Genomic DNA, 22,165 nt, shown 5'->3' on the forward strand with positions numbered 1-22,165 from the left:
TCAGAAAGACAAAGCTTAAAGCATTCCTGAAGCCTCCTCATTTCTTGCAAATTACTTGTAAAAAAAAAAAAAAAAAAAAAAAAAACAAAAAAAAAGACAAAACACCAGGTAGAAGCAAGGTACAAAAACCACCTTGGGGAAAAAAAGGAACAACTAATCAGTGATGCATATAGATGAAGATGAAATAAAAATGCAATACAGAAAATTCCATGTTGGCTGAGATTAGATATTGCTTTCAAAAGCTTCATAAAATTGAAGCCATTAGCTTATATTTGGATTTAAGCAGTGGAATTGGGAGGCTAAACAGTTATAAAATTGTAAATTATTCTCTGACAGGTAACTTTACACACTGTAGGAAAATGTCTCAATTTGAACTGAATGTTTGAAGAAACCTTTAAAAAATACAACAATAGCAACAAAAGAGAGTAATAAAGCTGCAGAGACACGTGGACATTTGTGTCAGAGACTTGCAATTGGAAGGCAGCTGTTTTTTCTCAGAAATTTACCGTCAGGAGTTTTGTAACTTTAGTTCTACTAGTGCATTGCTGCTTCTCTTCATAGAATCTGAGTTTCTTTCTTTTGTTAGGTGTTTTCCAGTTATTGCTATTTACTGAGAAATCAAAATTACATGTAAATGGTTACTAGTGCCCGCTCTGATGAAAAATCTTTTTTTCTTCTGAGAACAGGGGATAAATGAAAACTTTCAGTGTTTGCTTTTGCTAACATGATGGAGCTTTTAAATTACCATTTAAGTGACTTGTACTGCTAGAGAACTTTTTTCAGGGACTGTAAGAACATCACTCTCAGAGGCAATGGCACTGCCAGCATTGATGACATGAGGCAAGGTAGACCTGTGAAAGCTGTAAGGCGGAGGATTTTTTGAAGTAGGATCTGCTTTTTTGAGTTGTCCAGTGTGGTTTGGGAAAGGGGTCAATTTGTACTAATTTAAGTACGCCATAGGTACAGAATGCACACATTGGTATACTGTTCATCATTGAACCTGTAAATATACTAATACATTGCAATTTTCTTTCCTACAGGTTGGTCAGCAAGGACAAGTGCCAAATACAGGAAGAAAGGGAGTCATTTTGCCAGGTAAGGAAAAAGAAGCACATTTGAGCTTTATGGAGTTAAGAATGATAATTGCAGTTTATTGCACTGAGAGAGACTGAAAATGTCTATTTTACCACTTGAGGTGTCAGGAAAATACTGATGAAATTATCACAATAAGCAATGAAACAGTCGCATATTAACTATTGTCTACTGAAATATCTTTTTTTTGCTAATGATTGGAGTAATATCACACAAGATAACTAGTAATGAAGGAGTTATCATATTCCTATTGAAAAAACAGTGTTATGGTCTTTTTTCACTTCTCAAAAGTTCACATTGAACACATGATCTGAACTATTACACCTGTTTTCAAAATAAAAAATACTACATAAAACCAGTATGTATTAAAATATGAATCTTAAAGTCATATTTTGATATGTTAGAAACTTGAGAGCTGATGGAACTATTCAACTGAAATATCAACACTTCAACAGCAAATATCAGTCAGAAGTTGAATTGTTTCAGAAACTATAAACATAATAAAAATCCTTGTGATGAAAAGTTAATTTGATGGAACTCATACAACATGCATAGAATGGAAAAGCTTGAATAATCCTATATTACTTCTCAGAGAAAACTGATTTTGTTTTTTTTCCCCAAGCAAACAGAGGAGGCCATGTTTTTCAATGGGAGTGACAACACAAAATAAAAACCCAGAAAAATATCAAGGTCACTGTAACTGAAGTTTCTTATAAGTAATAAAAATGCCTCCAAGCTGGAAGTGTTTTGAAGGACCTTTTCATAAGACTGTATTTGTTCTTGTGGCAATACAAGAGTTGCTTAACAGCTGGGGTGGAGTATTTTGGAAAAGTATCAATTTATGACTGCAAGTTACTGGGATTTATACTTCAGTCTGACAAGGAAGCCACCTGGGGCTTATGGAAAGCTCCACGGTTCCAGACGAGGAAGAGGATTAATTTCAATGTTGAAATTTTAACCCAATTTAAATCTTTTTGGTTTGGTTTTGATCTATTTTAGGGGAAGAAAACTATGTAACCATTTCCAGAAAACATTAATGAAAGAAGGTGACTACTTACTGAAGAAATACTGAAGTTGTGTTTGTAATTCAAAGAATGAAGCTTTCCCTCCCAGTGTGGAAAATATGGTCATAGCAGAAGCGTATGTTAGCACAAAGGTGCAAAACTGTTTCACTTCTTTGGATAATCCTCCATGCAATTGTGGGTTTTGTGCAGGAAGTAGGAGTAATATAATAAAACCTTTTCTTAGCAGCAGCAGATTAGTGAATGAAGCAGATTCATTGCAAACAATTTACTTTTTCTTAAATACATTAGCACCAATTGTTGATGTACTGTTGCAGTCCATCCAGATGGCTGAAGCAAGCTTAATTTATTTATGTTTTTTTTAGAAATTGTGCCAAGATTTTCATAAAGTAAATTAAATCCTGGAGATGTTCCAGAAGACAATCAGAGTTTGGCTATGTGACCATCAGCAACAATAGTGGTGAATATAAAGTGAGTTAACATAGTAGAAATGATATCCCTTTATTTACAGGGTGGGAAGAGAATGTTACTTGAAAATAGTCTTGTTCTGTAGATACTAAAAACAAACAAAAAAAACCTTCATAGTAGTTTAGTGTATATCATTTATGTTCCTTGAACTCACATTCTGACTTCATTTCAGCCAAATGGAATCCACGTTAATAACACTGAGATCATACCAAGATGTGAACCATTGTGTATTCCCACATAGTGGAATGATGAAGGAGGCATACTCCTTGTCATCAGGATGGAAACATGGACACAGTAGTAAACAGAACGTGCTGGTATCTGTGGTGCCCTAGACACCTCTTTCCATAGTTAAAACTATCTGTGGAAAATGCAGTTGATAAGTTATGCCAGTACAAATCTGTGTCAACAGTTTGGATATTTAACACTAGATGTTAGCCAGTTGTTTTAAAATGCTGAACCTGTTGTCACAGCAGTTTAAGTAAAAGCATTGCTTGTTCTGGATATGCTTGTTTTGATTTAAAAACAAATAATATTGACAAGTTATCTTCCTTAAAGAAACAAATCTAGCTCTGAGGGGCATTTGTGCACAGATAATTCACATTTCTGAAACTATTCCAGTGAATCAAGTCTCCATGCTTAGTAGCTATTTTTGTTAGTATATTTAGCTTGTTATGGGGTTAATTCCTTTTTTATTGGAAGAAGGCTTCTTAATAGGTGCTGTAGAGCTGCATGGAGGTGGTCTGGCCATAGATGCTTAAGGATATTTTAATACAAAAATAAATGCTTTTTTTTTTTTTTTTAACAACTGTTACATGTTTGGTAAGGTTCGTCCTTCTTGGGACAGTGTGGTGGTTTCTCAAATAGAGTTTTGCAATAATACCAGAGGAAGAATGTTCTCTCTGGTGATATGGATGTATTTTATATTCTGATACTCATTCAAGAATTTGTACTGGAGAAACCTGTAAGGAAAGTAATCTGTTCAAGTAGAGCATATCAGACTAGTTTTAGTACATATAAAATGTATTAATCACCTTGTTTTCTGTTGATTAGGTGATGATAATTACTCCTTTGCTAGTTATACTGTATATTTATTAAAAAAAAAACACAACCCAACAACCAAACAACTTGCCTTTGCATGGCGTACTCAGTCCTGTCTGCCATGTAGAATCCTATATTGAAAACAAAGCTTGAAACGTTTATCTCTTGGAAACAGAAAGCATTCCTTTGATGTGGTTATGTTTTCATTAACATCACAAAATACAGCTATAGCATGATCACATTTTAGTGATATTGTTTTTTTACTCAAGTAATGCTGTATATTCAGCTGAATGTTGAACTCTAATAGTCTAGACTGTAGTCAAATTTTCATCCCTCTCCACCTCTTGCACTCTTTTGTTAGCTCACTCATGGCTGACATGTTGGTTTGGTATTTCAAAAAGTAAAACTGGAATTCTGTGCAAAACTAAAATGAAGTATCTGTTATCTGCATGGAATGAAATTAACAATTCAAGTCTGTTTTTAGAAAAATTTTGCATGATTAATTTTGAAGAAGAATGATTACCATTGTCTAAAAATTGCAGCATGACATTTGAAGTTGCTGCTTTTTCAGTACAAAAAATATTTTATTTCAATACACTTAATGCATTATGGCATGCACAGAAGATAGAAACTGCTACTTTTAATCTGCTTCTATTAACTCAATACTGAGAATACAGAATCTAACTGTAAAAACTTATTTGCTTAGTAAACAAGAGATTTTTACTCAAGAGCCTCAGCTTAGACTGCAAAGAACTTGTCAGTGTTGATTGTGTTCAGAGATTTCTACCCTAGGTAAACCTAACTGAAAATGAGGATGTGAGATTGTTACCTCAGCCATGTGGGTTTTCTGTAGAAATTTCACATATGATGGATTATATTTAATATGAGGGGCTGGAAAAACTAGTATGTTTGCTAACACCAATGATCTTGTTGACAGCAAGCTGGGGGAGGAAAACTGGATGAGCACTGACAGTGTCACCTCATTAGGTGCCTGATACTGTGCTGGGGGATAGGGTCACAGGAACATGTGTGGTGCTGGGGGGCAGGAAGGGATGCAAGTGAAGAAGTGAAAGTAATTAGGAGATTGAGCAGTTGCTTTGAAGACTGCAGATTTTATTGCCATTTGCATACATTTGACTTCTGTCATTTCAGAATATAAACAGAATATGATAATAGAGAATTGGAGTGTGTTCCTACTGTGGGCCACGGAGCACGGTCAAAAAGCAAAGTGACTTGAATTGTGCAAATTATACAATAATTTTGAGAAATGCATCATGACAGAACTATCAAAAAACAATAATTGAAGAAAAGAGACCAGGGAAAAGGTCATAACTGTATTCTTAACTGTATGAAGTTGTCAAACAGTAGAATAACTTAATTTTAATGAAGCAATAAGACTTCACAGAGGGTGATGAACAGTCAAGTAAATAATGTCAATTTAATAAGGTTCTAAAGGTTGCAGAGCTTGTTGTAAAGCTTGATTTTGCTCATCACTTTATAGGACATAATGTGTTAGTAATAATGTTGTGTCCTGGAGTATACTAATTACGTAATGATAGAATAGAAATCCTATACTATACAAAAGCAGCTGTGATACCTGAATTTTGTATCTCTTGCCTACAATGTGATTTAGAAAAAAAACAAAGGCAAAACAGACATTGAACTGTAAATTGAAGGAACAGCACACCACTGGTTTTTACTCAGAGGCAGGATGCGGTCCTCTATTCAGCATGTTGAGGCACTGTCAGAATACTGTGTTGTTTTAGGTGAGGAAAGGCCTTCAAGATTTGAAGTTTTTTCCAAGTGGGATGATGACATGAAAGGAAAACTGCATGAACCATTAGTAAACAGGTATGTTTGTTCCTTTAACTTACATTTTCTGCCAGTGCTTGAATGTGATTATGTATGTACAATGCCATGTTTCCATACTAATATGTCATTATTATTGTTTTGATACTCTGTATAGAAGAATAAACTTCAATCTGAAGTTAAAGCTTTTTCACCTTCTAATTGTCCACATTTTTTGCATAGGCAGCATTTTAGTATAGAATTATTATTGCCCTGTTTGTGGATTGACACAGTTTTGTTTACTTGTTTCTTTCAAGTAAGTATTGTGGTATTTCATTTCTAACTTGTTGTACCACCTCCAATGTGTTGTCATGTATCTGGAAAAGGGAACATATTTGTTTAGTTTTTCAGAGATTCTACATAAAAGACCACAATGAACTCTCCAGTGTTATCTTTGTGTTTAAATGTAATGACATGATTTGGGGTTTATTTAGCTCTTATCTGCTATCAAGAACATTTGTTCTTGCTGTGTCTTTGAATACTACAGTATACTTTCATATGAAAATGCTTTTTATTTTGATGAGAGATTCAGGTGATTTATATTTTCTGCAGCATGTATGTCCTTCATTTGTTGTGTGGAAGGAAGCGTTGTGTATTTACTATATTTGCATGATGAAGAATAAAAAAGAGAAAATACATAGTTTTTAGGAGCATACATTAGAAAAGCTTCGTAATATGTTAGTCTGGAGTTTAATCAAATGTCATCTATCAGTTTGGATGAGAAGAGAAAAGCAGACACAGGAAATATATTTTTGCTCCTAATTTTCCCCCTCAAAAGTAGACGAGAAAAAAAACCCAACATCCATGTTGTCTTGGAAAAATCAATGTGATAGAGAAGTGTTGGATCTTCAGTACTATTTTTTTTAAAATCCAAATGGTTGCAGCTGTACTGAGAGGAAACAAATGTTTTGCTGTCTTTGCTGCCAGATAGAAGATTATATTTGGAACTAGAAGACTAATGAGAAAAAATACAGTTCAGAAACATAATGATTGCAAAGTTTCAGGAATAAGAAAGGAAACCTTAAGTTTCCTTTCCTTACAGAGCATATTGGGCTCTAAAAATTTAAGTTGTATTTTTTTTAATAGAATGTCAATTCATATATAATATTGTTTCCAGATCATTCAATTTTTCGCCATGGCAGTGATCCCAATCTCCATGCTTTCTGCTGGCTAGAATTTATCTGTTTAACAGTGGTAACCATCTGCTTAGAAAATCATTCACTCAAATGGGGCAGTGGAGTAGGCAGGTTGGGAGTGCTGGCCATACTGGTACGGATAGCAGGTGCAGTGCCTCTGATGCTATTCCGTATGTTTAATGCTGGTGAACAACATTTTTTTTTTCTAATAGAGATAAGAAAGTGAATTTTTACTGAGGCACTGCCATGCAACAGCCCCAGATGGGGCATGAGAGTCTGAATTACATGAGGATTTTGGTAGCTCAAATACTGTGCTCTTCATTAACAGGCTTTCTCTCTACCACAGCTTGCAGGATTTTCAGCAAACCTATTTGGCTGAAATTGTAGGTTTTGGCAAATTCCAAAATGAAATTATTGAAGTTCACTAACTGGGCAGTGGTATCAGTATGTGGTCTTTGTGAGAGCAGTGACAGGCATATTGGTATAGATGAGAGTTCAGGTTTTAGAATCCTGCTGGAAATTTCTAAAATAAAATTGAGATCATGCAGTAGTTTCCACGTAATTTCATGCAGTAGTTACCACAGACTTCCCTTATGTGCTCTCAGATGATTTAAATGTCACAGGATGCGCAGAAACTTGGAGCTACAGAATTGGCTTTTTAGGTAAATCTGTAAGAGGTCTGTAAGGTGAATGCATAGACCTGACATTTAGATGGACAGATAATGTGAATTTTTTCACGTTAAAAAAGTGAAAGTTTGCCGAGCACATAGAACAAGCAGTGTGGGCAGCCAGAAGAGAGGAAGTTGGGTGTGGACTGTACAGAACAGGGAAATGTTGCTCTAGTCTGTCACCAAGGCAATTCTTGTAGATAAGAAGAAAACAATGAATATAAACAGAAAAAGGTTAGAAAAACGTAATGGTAAAGGCCTCTAGTTCAAGCACTGGTTTCACTGCCTGTGTTCTTCATGCCCTGTTACTGTGAGTCTAATTCTTCCATTAATAAATGTAAATAGTCTGGCAATAAAGTTAATCAGATTCTGGCAATATTTAGAGAAGATACTAGGGGACTTTTTTTTTTTTTTTTTTTAGCAAGTGAATATCAATAATTTCATTTATACATTACAATTTAGGGCTTTTTAACTATTAATCTACATTAAATAATTGTCTAGTTGATTAGTATTTTCCCTCTGAAACGAGTGTACCTGCATGCCGTCTATGGAAAGGTTATACTCTATTACAGTGTTACTGGCAATCCAAAATGTTATTCTGTTTTCATTTTGATTTTTGTCTTCTGTCACTTTCTAACATATTTCAGAATTTCTTTGAAATAATTTGTAAATGTTCCAAATTGTCTTCATTTTGGCTGTTTGGATCACAAGGTCCAGGTAACTTGTAATATGTCAATACCTTCCCTACTTGATTGCTTCTCCTCTCTCCTCCCTATTTTTGACCTTGACTTCTGTTGAATTATTTGGCTATCCAACATGGGCTTATGATGCCATTGAAAAGGGACATTTAACTGATGATGTCTTGAGTAGAGGAGACAGTTATTTCTGGTTCCTTTGACACTTAATCTGAAGTTGAAAAGGGGCTGGCATCAGTAAAAAAAATGACATTATCTGCAAGTTAACAGGTTGCAACTCACCAGCTGATGTCAGCTCCTCTCCGCTGCAGTGATTTCAGCCCAGCACTATTCCTTTTGCACGTGGAACACACCTGGCTTGGACTTAGCTGAGTACCCGCAACCCTTCTATAACTGTGTGATGGTACCAAAGGTGATCACATTATTTGGTCACATTAATGGTTTTATTAGTTTTATTTTAAATGGTAAGTAGAATCTTTAGTTTCATTATGTGGAATTAATAGGTGCAGGTGGGGGAAAAAAAAACGGTACTGTATTAAGCTGCTTAGAAATAGAAACCGTGTACTATTATATCTTGTTAAAACAAACATAGTATCCATTTTTCATTTGTCTGTTCATTATTGAGATACGAAAAGAGGCTTTATATTTTTTGGAGGTCTGCAATTGCAGCTTAGTGTGGCGTAGGTGAATGGAAGTACTTTCTCAGTGCTTCTGTAAGAAACTAGTAAGATAAGTGAAGAACACCATGTGACCTAAAAGAAAAAGTAAACATTTACAACATCAAGCAAGGACTTAGTAATCTGATTCCTTTTTATGCTGTTGAATGAATCATTAAATATCTGTGCAAATAGCAGAAACTGATTTTACAGAATTCAACCACCTGATGTGAACGTATATATTACAACTATCTTACAATATAGTTAAGTGACAATTGTGCAAGCATTCTTCTGAGTTACTGGAAGCTGGTAATAGTTAACTAAGAACACCCTGTAGTTTAGGACTGTGGTCTGTTTTTTACACTTATTATGAACAATGTAGGAATGAAAGCCCTTCTGGAGTAATCATGTGCAACGAATAGATTGCTGATATCTTCTTTAGCAGCCTATTGCAATATGGTAAAAGTTACTGTCACCTATTACAAACTGATCTGGACAACTGACTCTGTGTTGCTTATTACACTGGTAATATCTTTAACGTTCTATACATTTGAACTACAGTTGGAAGTGCATCAGAAATCTGCTGTAGAGATCTGGAGTCCTGGTGGATAAAAGTTAATGCTGCATCTTTCTGTTGCCTATAAGCAGAGGAGAATAAAACCTTGCCAATTCAGTATCTGTGAACAAGTTGAACCATATGTGACAGCATGTTTTTTAGGTGTGTTAGTTAAAACATTTCAAAAACTATACTTCCTTTTTCAATAATGAATCCTATTTTATACCACATGTTGGATATCATGAAATGTTTATTTCCTGACATAAAATTGGATCGCCCGAAAGAAAAATGGTGAATAGAATTTGGAGACCTTTTAAAATCAGAACCTCTTCTGAGTTACAGGCATTGTGATAGGTTTTCATTTTTGAGATAACTTCATACAAAATGATTCAGATGCAGAAAACCTGAAGTAGCAAAGAATTGATTTTATTCACTACTTACTCAGTATTTTTTTTCATAGTGAATTGAATACTAATTAATGATCTATTATATGTTCACACTGATTTGAACTTGCTGAATATTTTTTAATTTTAAATATGTATCATTGGCCCTACTATTACAGAGCTTTCAGTTAAATACAGTCATAACAATGCAGGTGTGTTTTATTACATCAGCTAAACAACCATAAAAGTGCAGATGTGTATAACAGGTTTGTGATGTGACACTTGTATAGACTAAAACAAGCTATCTTTATATGAGTTAAGAGGTAATCACTAGAGCTCAGCTTTCTGATTGCCCTTCCTCCGTCATTTTCTCTCCAGCTCCAGCATTTTACCAGAGTGTGCAGTGACTCACTTCCCCATTTTGTTTTCTCTCACAGATGGCATCATTTCATCTCATGCTCTGAAAGTGACAAGTTACACTGTGGCACTGACTTTATTGTATTAGCCTGTGCTGGCTGTGCTGAATTTATAAACCATGGAGCAACTTTCTTTGGCTCTATCTCACACAACAGAAGGTGAAGTAAGAAAACACTGGGAAACTAATGTAAGACTTGAGATACTCCTGATGTAACTTTGAGCATGAAGGCAGTATAAGTAAGATCTTCACTGATCACCATGTAGTAGCACTAAAAATGATTGCTGTTCTGTCGTTTTTTTCCTCCCTCCTAGCATGCCAGGAAACGCAGAGACCTGTGGCTGACTCACAGGCTGATGTTGTCATTTTGGCACACAGTCAGTAAAATGCTGCCAGTTCTGTCTTACTGCATAGGATCTGTTTGCCTGGAGCTTTTAAATCTTTTCCAGAGCTGACAGTTTTGGTGGAAAGGTAACCTAAACATCCCCAAACACTTGACTTTAAAACTGTGAGGCACAAATTACTTAATCTCTCAACAGAGTGAAAAATATTCCAAAAATCCAGTACAGAAGGATTATTGGTTTTGTTAGTGTTTATTTTTCCCCTCTGTTATGATAGGCACTCTATTTTGTTGAAGGGGAAAAATATGCTGTGAAAGACCTTTGAACACCCCCCACGCACACCCTAACCATGCACACTATCTTCTGTGTTCCTAGATGTGTGAGATGTGAGCAGTGTGGTGCAGGTTGTAAGGAGAGAAAGCAGTATTGAGACTTGCAGTAGATGGTTGATTCAGAAGAGGTTTGGTAGTGATGAAACAGATCTGCACCTGCTGAATAGGACCTCAAAATAAAGCTCACAAATGCACAGATATGTCTTTGATTTATTTTAAGACACAGGCTTTTTGATCCAGGCAAGTTTTATCAGCCAATAGTCTTCAACTCCAGAGTAATTTTGCAGTATTTTACTGCTCTTTCTACCAGTATTGCTGTCGTGTCCTGAGAGCAACATACTTTTGAGTCAGTATGAGAAATTTTGGAAATACAAAACATTATTGGTATCATTTATTTTTCTTGTATCTTTTGTAAGGACCTTACAAAAGCCTATTTTCTATCCCAAGCAGAGTGTTATTTTCATAGCTTACTTTAAGCCGAAGGGGAGATTCTGGAGGAATTCTCTGCAATGAAATTACTTTGCTGCATTAAGAATTATGTTTTTTTTTTTTTCAGTGACTTTTCAAGAGAATCATCTTTTTGGGTTGGTTTGGAAGGTTGAAGGAGGAGCCAAGATAACAAAAATCTATTTCAAGTAAATAAGTGTATGTTCTTGCCTGGTGATTCCTGTAGTGGCTTTTCCTGTGCATATAAATGAAAGACCTGGAGTATATTTTTTCTACCTAAAAACTTTAACTGCTATTTTCAAGGAAATAAGACAATTTTTTAAGCTTTCAACACTCTATGGTGGTGAGTAGTTTATTAAGCAGGTCTCATAGGTCTCACTTAAGGATTATTTTAGCATAGGATACAGGAAAATGAGGCACCATCAATGTCGAGGTCATGTATGTTGGTGAAAACATTCCTTCAGATGCCTTCCCATTGCTCTGATGCAGGATTTTGTTGTTCTTTGTTCTCACTGGTTGTGTCTCAGGATGCATTTTTTCATGCTTCTTCTAAGACTGAGCCCTCATTAACGTTGAGACTTTAATTGCTGCTGTGAATAGCTTTCTCTCAGCCATTTTGCTTTGAGGAATTTTAATTGGAGACCTAGAACAATTGCACGTATCTTTAGTGGACATGAGAGGGAAAAAACAGAAAAGTAGCATGTTTGTGTATCTCCAGCTAGGATTTAACAGCCTTTATTTGCTAGTTACCTAGGAATAGTTAGATTTAAGTATGAAAGTATTTTCTTCAGGTTGCAGTGTTTACTAGAGCAGTAGATCTTCCCTGTGGCTTAATGCCAGCTTCCAAAATTAGTGGAGATTGCTCTGTCACACCAAAATAAATCTGACCATGTCTTGATGTACTGATCAAACTTGACTCTAAATACGTGCCTGTTGTATACAGAATGAAGACTCAAGACCAGCAAATTCAATTTAATTTGCTTATGCTTTTTCAGAGAAAAAAACAACACAAAAAAGGCAAATGTTGTCAGGTAAAATTTGCATGTAAACAGGAATGCTTTTTTAAAATCACAAAACACATAGGAAAATTATGCTTCAATACATTTACAATTGCTATCAGTTTCTTACATCGGAAGGTTTACATACATGAGAAGAGCATTTTGTCTGAAATGAGCTTCTGAAGGAAAGGATTTTTGCTGTTTTTTAGCCTTTATCCATCTTCCAGGTTATAGGAGGTCTTTTAAAACTCAGTGTTTAAATGTACCCTGCAGCAGAGCACATTTGGACCCTACAACCTGGAATGATCTGTTTTAATCGTAGGAACACAGCAAATCCAGCATTCCTGGGCAGTGACAGAAAGATACAGTTCAGACTTCCTTAGAAATAGTAAATGGGTAAATCACAATTAATCTTTTCTAAGAGTGTGTGCAAACTGTTGCAAGACAATGAATCAAGTTTAAATTAGTTTAACCACTTGAAAGATGACTTCCATAATGTACTTCATTATCATGAATAATTCTGCCCCTTTGATTGTAAGGTGGTAGTAAATAATGAAAGAATTTAGATGGAAATTAGGCAATACTTCACTTTGTTTAATAACAGTGCCTTTGAATTTCATCCTGACCTTTAACAAAGACTTCGTATGAACGCACAACAGGTTGCAAATGGGGGGAGGGCTGATTTAAGAAGGAAAAACAGAACTGTGAAGAAATGTAGTGGAGAAAATGAAAAACATTTTGTTACCTGATTACCGAGTCTTCCCTTGAACCTTTAGAGTCTTCTAAGAAACAAAAGCAAAATAAAAGATTAGGGCAAATTTTATGAGGGTCTTCTTTTGGATAACTAAAGAATTAAATGGATTTGTAAGTGAATGCTTTCCTATATGTTTTGATGAGTCAAAAGATGTTGCAGAGAGAATTAGAACAGATGTTTTTATTGTGATTTTCAGTTGATATCTCAATATTCTTCTAAAGAGGCTTTTTGTTGTACAGTAGAAGAAAAGGCCTATTCCATAAAAGTAAGTGTCATCTGGAATATGGGGATTGTAATATACAATGTTATTGTTGATGTAATGGTTTGAATTGAAGACTTCTACAGACCAGGTGTATTTTTTATCATTAGTTTAACTCTTTCTCTCAGACTCTCCTGGACTAGAGCTTGTACATATTAGTAAATAAATAAATAAAATTACGGAGATGGAGAAAAAGTAGTTAGGCGTTTGGAACTGTGGAATAGGCAATCATATATATATTTTTTTCCAGGGGACTCTACAGGAAATAAGTGCTCAGCTTTCTGGAAACAAATGACTGTTTCAGTTAGCAAGCAGTAAGAATAAATATGCAGACTAGAACATGATGCTGAGGACAGTGTGTTGCCAACAAACTCTAGTCTAATCAGGGGATTTGCCTCAAAAATGTGCTCCTCATACAAATGAAAATGATTATCTAATGAGCACAGTTTAGACATGAACAATGTATATTTTTACTATTGTATTTTTTTTGTTTGCCTCCTCTAGTCTTTCAGATCTTTACTTTGCAAATTTGTTACCAATAGGTTCTGTGGGCGATTTCAGATAATGAACAGAAGACAAATCAAATTTCTCCTTACTTTACAGGCAAATGCAGTTGTCTGCCAGGTCAACACTGGACCAGCCAGAATCTGTGATAATAAGAACAATATGAAACAGAATTTGAATTAATGTTACCTTGCCTTTCAGTAGGTTTATTGACTTGAATGTTGTATTATGTCTTAATCAATGTGTATGTATTATGTCTTAATCAATGTGGATTCTAGTTGATTTGTAGTGGAAAGTGCTACAAAAGCAGAAAAGCTACAAAGTGCTTTTCAGACATATTCATAGGCTTGCCAATAGCAGAGCCACAGGCAAATAATGTTCTTATTGAATGAAAATAGGAGATAGAGTTCCAAACTTTTAGAAAAAGCAGACCCTAGAAACAATTAGACCAACACTGTGAGAAGATAAGCAATTTCAATTTACATGTGTTATTAAGGTATTCTATTGATATACGTTACATCATTTAATACATGCTATTAAAATGCTTTTAAATGGGTAGATGAGTTCACCAATGAAAATTTTGGAACAGAGCAGTCCATTGTTTCTAAGTTAACTTGATAGTCAGGTTAGAATTTGTGGGGACTAGAGGGCAGTCTTTTAAAACTGTATTTGTTCAGTAATCATTAAATTAATTTTACCTAGATGTTATAAACAGTGGTTCAGTGCTATCACTATCACCAGGCAAAGAACTGATTATGCCAGGTCCATCAACTCACCACAGTAATCAAATTGAAACTTGTCTGCAAAGCAAGGTTATATCTAAAGCTTTTTGAAACAGGAGTTCATGGTGTGCATCTAGTTAAATCTACCTATATAACCTTGTACGGATTCCACCATTTATGAGAAAAGAGGTGCATCGCATGGAGGTTGGCTTCCCAGCTGACTTCTAAAGTAAGAAAACAGCAGTGATTCATGAACTTGGCAGGGATTCTTTCAAGTATGAGATTACTAAAAAATATGTACTACTTTAGATACTGTATTTCATACTAATATTTCAAGCATTTAGAGCTTTGTTGTTGTAAATACGTTGCAGGAGAAATTAAGTTTATTAATGTAGAAAATGTCCATGTAGAAAACATGCTCTTTATTGGCCCTCTTTCTTAACATATGTGTTCAAAGTTCTCATTTCACTGTTTAATTGCTTTGAACAATATGTAAAAAATAGTAGTTTACGTGGCTTAGTCAACTGATTTACAAGTAAGCATTCTTTCAACTGTAGGTATTAAAAAGTTCTCAGATGAAAGAGGTAAAATGTGCAAGCCCAACCTTTCTGTCTTTGAGGGCAGAGACCAAACCTAAATGTAATAGAAGACATTGATAAAATGTTTGTTCAGTGACACATGATGGCTTTATAGCAGTCGTAGCAATAAATCCAGTGGGACAGTATTCAAAATATATTTTATCAAGTTCTTCATAGTTAGATATAATCCTGAAATAAAACCAATCTATATTTGTAAATATGGATTAGAAGCATGAAGGTGCTGCTTATTGTCAACATTTAGACTGGGTAGTTTCTACACTGGCAGATCTAGTTGGAACTTTGAGATGAACCTATTCCAGTTATTTCCTTACAGTAAGTTCTTCAAAGATAAAAAGGCTTTTAAATCAGGAAAATCTGGGACATGCATTGAATATCCATTGAAATGCCTAAGTCTTTAAATGTATGTAAGATAAAGCACAACTGGAAGACATACATCTGTGTTCCCTCTGCCTCTTCTGCATCCTTTAGGGGCACGTTCTTTCTCCCAGTCATAGCTTCACTCGACTTATTATTCATTTTGAACAGGAGAAAACCACACAGCCAGGTCTGGCTGCATCTTCTGTATTCCCAAGAAGGGGAAGGTACAGTCTCCTTTTGAGCTCCTTTTGTAGTTGTCTTTTTCTCAGCACTGCCCTGTGTCATGCTTCCTCTCTATATCACATAGTTCTGAGCATTCTTACTGTTTCCCAAGTCTTTCCTCTTTTCATGGTGCATAGTGCAGGCATTCAGAACAAGTCAATATGTAACGGATGATGACAGTGAAATTTTGAAGGTGCATTTTAAATTTCAGAAATGAACTTGAAACTGGACATGTTAGACAAATAGAAAAATGAGATAGATCAGTTCCTCCTCTGTGGAAACAGATATTGTCTACAGGGAGACCTTGGTCTCACTTCTTAGTAGATCTGAAACAGAAGGGAGACAAGACAAATTGGTCAGGGAGTGCTTTAGCAGAATTCTGAAATAAAAATAATGCACTGGGTGGGAGTACTTTTTGCATTGCAAATAGTTTGAAACAGTCTTAGTTTTTTGGCCAACTTTATACATAATTGTGAATCTAAGATGTTCTTGGCATGTTTCAGCTTCTGTCTTGTTAGAAGATGTTAGCTCCCTCCAAGCTGTTTTATTTTAGTCTGGTTGCTGTGACAGCCACAAGGCAAAATTCAGCTGTTCTGGGAAGAGGGTCAGGTGCTGGCCTGCTGCTATGAAAGTGGAAAGGGTGTGGGGAAATGGTCAAGTAGAATAGAGAACTGCAGGGGAAAAATAGAGAGGGGAAAATAGAACAACATAAAAGCTACAGAATTAAACTTGTGCTATGAACAGAATGAGCGCTGATTGTTGCTTGTGGAAGAGTCTCATTGCTTCCAGCAGAACTGAGCTATGGTACCCTGACCTATCCCTATTAACAGCAGCAGCAGCACCAACCTGATGCTGTGATTGAGAAAAGGAGCCCTTTGTTCTTCTGTTACACAGCAGCAGTCTATGCCCTAGGTGCTTAATTTCAGTGCTTTCAACAGAGGTGTGTATAGCATAGTGTAGAAAGTACAGAGGCTTCATCTTGGCCTACCAAAGGGTTTGGTTCTGATTTATCCTGTGGGCATATACTTTTAACTGCACATCACCAGTCGTGTTAAAAACTTAATGTCCATTACCATTAAGATGTTAGAAGACAATTGATAAACCTCTCAAATGAATGTATATAGTAAAACAAATTAAAATGAGTTCTATGAATTCAGTTAAAGTGTTTTTTATCTTTAAATGTAAAAGCTCTTATTGTACTTTTTTTTTGTAATACTTTGTGTTCTACTATTTCATGTACTTCGTCTGTACAACACGGTTCTGTGTTAGGGTGGAGGCTGGTCACAAGCAGTGTCCCTCAGCGGTCCGTCTTGAAACCAGTGTTCTTCAACGTCTTCATCAATGACATAGATGATGACATCGAGTGCACCCTCAGCAAGTTTGCAGATGAGTCCAAGCTGAGTGGTGCAATCAATACATTGCGGGGAAGGGAAGCCATCCAGAGGGACCTGGATAGGCTGGAGAAGTGACCCCCCCCCTTGAAAACCTGATGAGGTTCAGTAAGGTGAACTGCTGGATAATGCTCTTGGGTTGGGGCAATCCCAGGCATTTATGCAAACTGGGTGGTTTTGCAGGACTGTTAAGCATGACTGTTTTGGAAGTCTCTTTGCTTCAGGGCTGAGCTGGGAAGCTCAGGACTTGCAACACTAATGAGGAGAAAGATATGCAGTCACTACAGAGAGGAATCTTCTCTCTCCCCTCCAAAAAAAAAATTGCAGCTTTCTCATTAAGTAGCATGGCAAGAACACAGACACATGATTAAATGAGCAGGTAACAAATTAAAAATTTTCTCTAACCAATTCTGCTAGCACTGCAAAACTGTATGTTCTACCTTCCCAGCTCTTCTTGTACTCTGTGTGTCTGTGAATATCCCGGTGTTCTTAGGTGTGCTACTGACTGGTGCAATGTGTTCTCCTCCACTGGGAGTGTGTGGCTGGACACTTGGCATTTGTAATGTGCCCAGGACTACAAATAGACTTGTACCTTAAGAGTGATGTAATTCAATGCCATAATAGTTGTTGTTGCTTTTAACATTAAGGAGCGTTGTATTGTAATTGAACATAATAGTGTGAAAAGTAACAGAATTGTAAATTAGTAATAGCCATGTATATATTAGCTTGTTGGTTACTAATAATTATATTCATTTTTTAATAGTGTGTTGCTTAATAAATATCATTATCTCTTAAGTTAATTTTGACTTGGCCCGCAATTCAGGAAGTGGAAATAGGGCCACATGGGCTTCAGCTAGGTCTCAAAGGATGAATCTTTGCAGAGCAAGGAAGATCATAGGTCTCTGTAAGCAAATGAAAGTGTTAGTAAATAAGAAAGATTAAAAACAGTGTGTTTGTTAAAGTCTCCAAAAAATTATAAATAATCATGAGTTTATAGTGGTCAGTGGGAATTGGCTTTGGAAAGCAGATGTTCCAGTTTTGGAGAATACAGTGTCTCTGTGTTGATGTTAACATAGCAACCATTCCCAAGTCACAACAATGAAGAATTGTATTTGCACTGTTTTCCAAATTTTGCATCAGTATCTTAGCAAATATTTATTGCAAATGTTTCATATAAAATTAACTGTTTTCATTCTGATAAATCTGAGAATTCCATTAGCAGCAATTCTTGTAAATATTTTGCTTCCAAGTATGTACATAATCAGAAAACAACTGGGCTGAGGGAAACTTGGGAGGTCATCTAATCCTTTGAACTGCTCCATGAATCTTTATCTCTTCTTGTTAGCTTTGGGTGAAATATTTTCAAAATTGCACTAAGTAGTATGTTCCAGATCTTCCCTCCTTTCTTGTCTTCTGATTAATTTAACTGGCAGCCTTGAAAAGTCACCATTCTTGTCCTATTCAGTAGATGCAGAATTCATGTCTTCCTTTTATATTTGCAGTAGATTTTCTTACTGTTTACTAATATGCATTTTCAATTTCTGGATGCCCATAGTAGACAAACAGTGGGTTTTTTTCTTGTTTTTGTTTCTTTGTTTTACATTTTCCTCAGAAACTGTTTTCTAAAGCTCTTCATTTTGTTGGTCTGCTTGTGAGGTATAACCTTATGCCAATTCTGGCACTACTCAGGGAAGTGGAAGACTTGCCTCATGAGGCATTCATATTTACATCTTGTTGAATATGAACATTTTTTTCGCACTTCATGTGTTAATTTCGTGTATTTATTTCTCATCACCTTCCAGTTCTCATTTTGAATTAGTTTTTCTGATTATCCTTATTGATTTGTACTGCTCTATCCTGTTTTTTTCATTACAGTCTACTCCTGCAGCACTTCTCCCATGTGTGCATTACAGTGCCAAGCCTTGCCCCTCTTCTCCCCCCCCCCCCCCCCTTTTTGTGTGAGAAGATGCAACTTGAGTACTTACCTGTTAATTGTAACCACTTCTGTGGAAGTGATGGAAGTAGAGATTATATGTATTGTGCCTGAACAAGGGGCAGAGGAAAAAGTCTTAAAAAGATATAAATATTATCAACCTTCTTCAATGAGGACAGAAGTCATTGTGAATTAGTGCATTAATGCATTATATGATTATTATCTCATAAGAGAAAGGTTGAGGGATTAGATTAGAAAGCTGATTGATATGTATAAAGCTCCAAGATTTCTGTTTATTCTTTAAGATTGGTACAAGTGAAAATTTGCTGAGTAAGAATGCTTAGGAACAGTGGCAATGGCACTGGCAGGAGTGTAGCTAGCCTAAACAATAAAAGAATAATCTGTCTTTCTTTGTGGTGTGCAAAGCAATAACCTTTTGTTCAGACCGATTAATAATCGAAGCAGAGCTGGGGCATTTAATTGATCTCTAAAACACTTTGTTGTGAGTGTAATACAAAGTAGTAGACATTAGGAAAAATAATGATAGTGGTATTAACAGAAAAGAGGAGACTTTCCATTCATGATGTGAAAAATGTTGAGCTGAGGGGGTTTTTTGTTGTGGTGGTGTTGTTTTGGTCCAGCTTTCTGTTGTACACAAACAAGTGTCAAATCTTGCAGGAGTGTATTTTGTGTTAACTGTTCCTGCAGAATTTGAATATGATGCTGTGCTTCTGTGCATAAAACATTATAGCCATTAATGTAAAGGCCATTGGAGAACATTGATGTTACTTCATCATAAAAGAACAAACATCTCAAAATTTTTAAAGAACACTTTATATGAATAACTGGCTTCTTAGGGTGGTCTGATTTGCGTATCAGACTGGACAGATTATCTATTCTGTCATAAATGGAACCCAGTGAAGTAAGGAGCAGAATTTCAAGCACTCCAGACATATATTTATTGACTAGCACTAAGAGACTATTTGGTTCATGCGCTGCCTTGATTACAGATCCTTACCATTTCATGATGTATTGATTAAAGAGTCCATGTATTGAACATCGGCTTCTGTGTTCTACTCTACAGTCAGCTACAACAGACTGAACAAGACTTGCCAAAAAAAAAAAAAAAAAAAGAAATATATCTTGACATGTGAAAATTGCATTTCCTGTAGAAAGGTTTCTTAAAGCTGGAAGTGTCTTTGAATTAGGGCAATCAGTTCTTCAATAAAAGATCATAGTTCCTCTTTTGTTCTCTGGCATTGTAATTCGTTCAAGGATCCTGTCAACACCCCCTTTCAGAAACTGCATAAACTTGTTAAGGTTTGTGGGATAAAAATCAATACGAGTTGCCTTTACTCATAAGTTTAAGTTCACAGCTGAGGTTTCCTCCAAGAAAAGTTTCAGTACTGGAAAAAAAAAAAAGCAGACATCAGTTTCTTTATGGTTCCCAACTGAAAACAATCACTAGTACTGCTAGAAGGGACCATTTTTGGCCTACATCTTTTGCTCTGGATTGTTTTGGTTGCCCACCATTTGTAGTAACTGACCAAAATATAAGGATGTGTCCCAGCTGTGACAGGACAGTAAGATATCAAGGGAGTAAGTGCAACACTTGAAATGTAGACTAGATGGGAATCATGGTCTCCCAAAAGAGATCTGTCAAGATTCATTGCAGGTTCTATTCCTTACTTTACTTCTTTAATTTCCTGCATCATTTACCCAGTATCCTCTGTGGCAGAACTGCTCTGCACATCACTGCTTCCCTTTATGTTTATTAATAAATTGTAGTTTCACCTATACAGGATTTTTTCCAGGTAGTGGTGAATATAATCTATCTGGGTTGCAGATATAACCTCGAGTCAGCTCCTGCATCTTTTAATAAGAAACCAAAACCTGTGAATAATTCATGGGAAAAAAGCCTGTCATTCAAATGACAGCTTTTTCGCATGGCTATAATTTCGTTTAATTTTAAACTTTACATACTGTATGTTAACAGTTTCTGGCTTCTCTCTGGAACTTTCTTTATGCATACCAAACTCTATCACACTCAAAGAACTTTTGAGCCACACGTAGTTTGATAGTGTAAGGTGGGGAAAATGTGATAGAACATTATTTCATGTATTTCTTTTGCCAATGATTCCTTAATCTAATGGAGATGGTTTTATATTACCTGTAATACTGAGATTGTTCTATATTACAGTTATTATTTCCTTAGTTTTAGAAAATGGGTTTGATTAGTCTTGTTCTGCATCTCTACATTCATCTAATGTGAGACTGCAGGCTGTTCTTGCTGAGAAGGCTGTGTGACAGCCTTGCTGTTGAAAGTTTTTTTTCTAGAGTTTCTAAACACTCTAAATCTAGAGAAAAAGTATATAAATTAACTGCAGAAACAAAATATAAATGTCTGCTGCCTTGCAATTTAAGTAGCATTGAGAGTCATTCAAGTAAGGAGAAAGATCTAAATTACTTATCAGTCAGCTGTTTGAGCCACCCAGAAACAGACCCTCTTCAAATTTGTCAGTGAATAGATAAGATCCTAAACTGATTCTGAGCATCTCTGCATTTTTAAGTAAAGAGCGTGTTCAACTTTTTTTCTGGTCCTTTGTCTTCTCTGATGTATCCAGTTATTGGATGTTTAAAACTGAATAAATCTATGAGTACTATGACTACTGGCCAGTACATTCTCTTCTGGTATATTGATGAACATCTACCAGAACTGGAGGAGAGAAAAAAATTGACTTCAGTGCAAACGAAAATAAAGTCAGAAAGATGGGTCCTCAAGTAACAGCCAAGTAGAAGAAAGTTATGGAGTTGGTTTAAAATACAGAGAGAGGTTGTTTATGAACTGTTTGGAAGCTTATATCTATGTTAATGTAGCAAAGCTATTTTGAAAGCCTTTCACTGCTTAAATCCTGTCTCCCAGAAGAGAGGAAAGCAGAGCTCTGAAGCCGATTCATAAACTTAGGAGAGAGTATTGGACATACAAAAAAGAATTATATTCCACATCAAAATTCAGAGCTTTGTATATTAAGCCTAAGCATAAAACATGAAATTTTATTATAAAGCTATGAACTGGAACAAGTTTACTGTCTACATCAGTGGTATGACTTTTTTTTTTTTTAGGATGCTCTTGAAAATTTACTCATACACATTGAGCCAAAGAAACATGTTTTCCTGCTGATCTAAAGTCCTTTTAAACATCTTAGAGGGATATTCTCTTAATTTTCTTGTTCAATCCAGCTAAGTATTATAAATGTTAATATAAAAGCTTTAAACTCTGTTAATGCATCACTTACAGAATGCAGCTGTTTTAAATTATTGTGTGTTGA

General features: G+C 35.7%; 2 long non-coding RNA genes across 3 annotated transcripts in view; both read left to right on the forward strand.

Moving 5' to 3' along the window:
- LOC122163530 overlaps positions 1 to 5,471 on the forward strand; it is a 48,021-nt gene extending 42,550 nt beyond the window's left edge. The window contains exons 2-4 of the long non-coding RNA XR_006169964.1: positions 1,050 to 1,095; positions 2,480 to 2,585; positions 5,387 to 5,471. This is a non-coding gene — a long non-coding RNA (uncharacterized LOC122163530). The remainder of the gene's footprint in view (positions 1 to 1,049; positions 1,096 to 2,479; positions 2,586 to 5,386) is intronic.
- A 2,722-nt stretch (positions 5,472 to 8,193) lies between these two features.
- On the forward strand, positions 8,194 to 16,622 carry LOC122163529. Of its 2 annotated transcripts, none has more exons than XR_006169962.1 (6): positions 8,194 to 8,431; positions 9,185 to 9,341; positions 10,000 to 10,166; positions 11,207 to 11,440; positions 13,046 to 13,114; positions 13,712 to 16,622. It is a non-coding gene; the product is annotated as an uncharacterized LOC122163529 (long non-coding RNA). The 2 variants fall into 2 exon arrangements; XR_006169963.1 differs by having other exon boundaries at positions 10,000 to 10,137.
- Positions 16,623 to 22,165: the final 5,543 nt, after the last annotated feature.

The sequence above is a fragment of the Centrocercus urophasianus genome, unplaced genomic scaffold (genome assembly GCF_019232065.1).
Source record: "Centrocercus urophasianus isolate 14NV4802_14NV808 unplaced genomic scaffold, USGS_Curo_1.0 seq_24, whole genome shotgun sequence".
Lineage (NCBI taxonomy): Eukaryota > Metazoa > Chordata > Aves > Galliformes > Phasianidae > Centrocercus > Centrocercus urophasianus.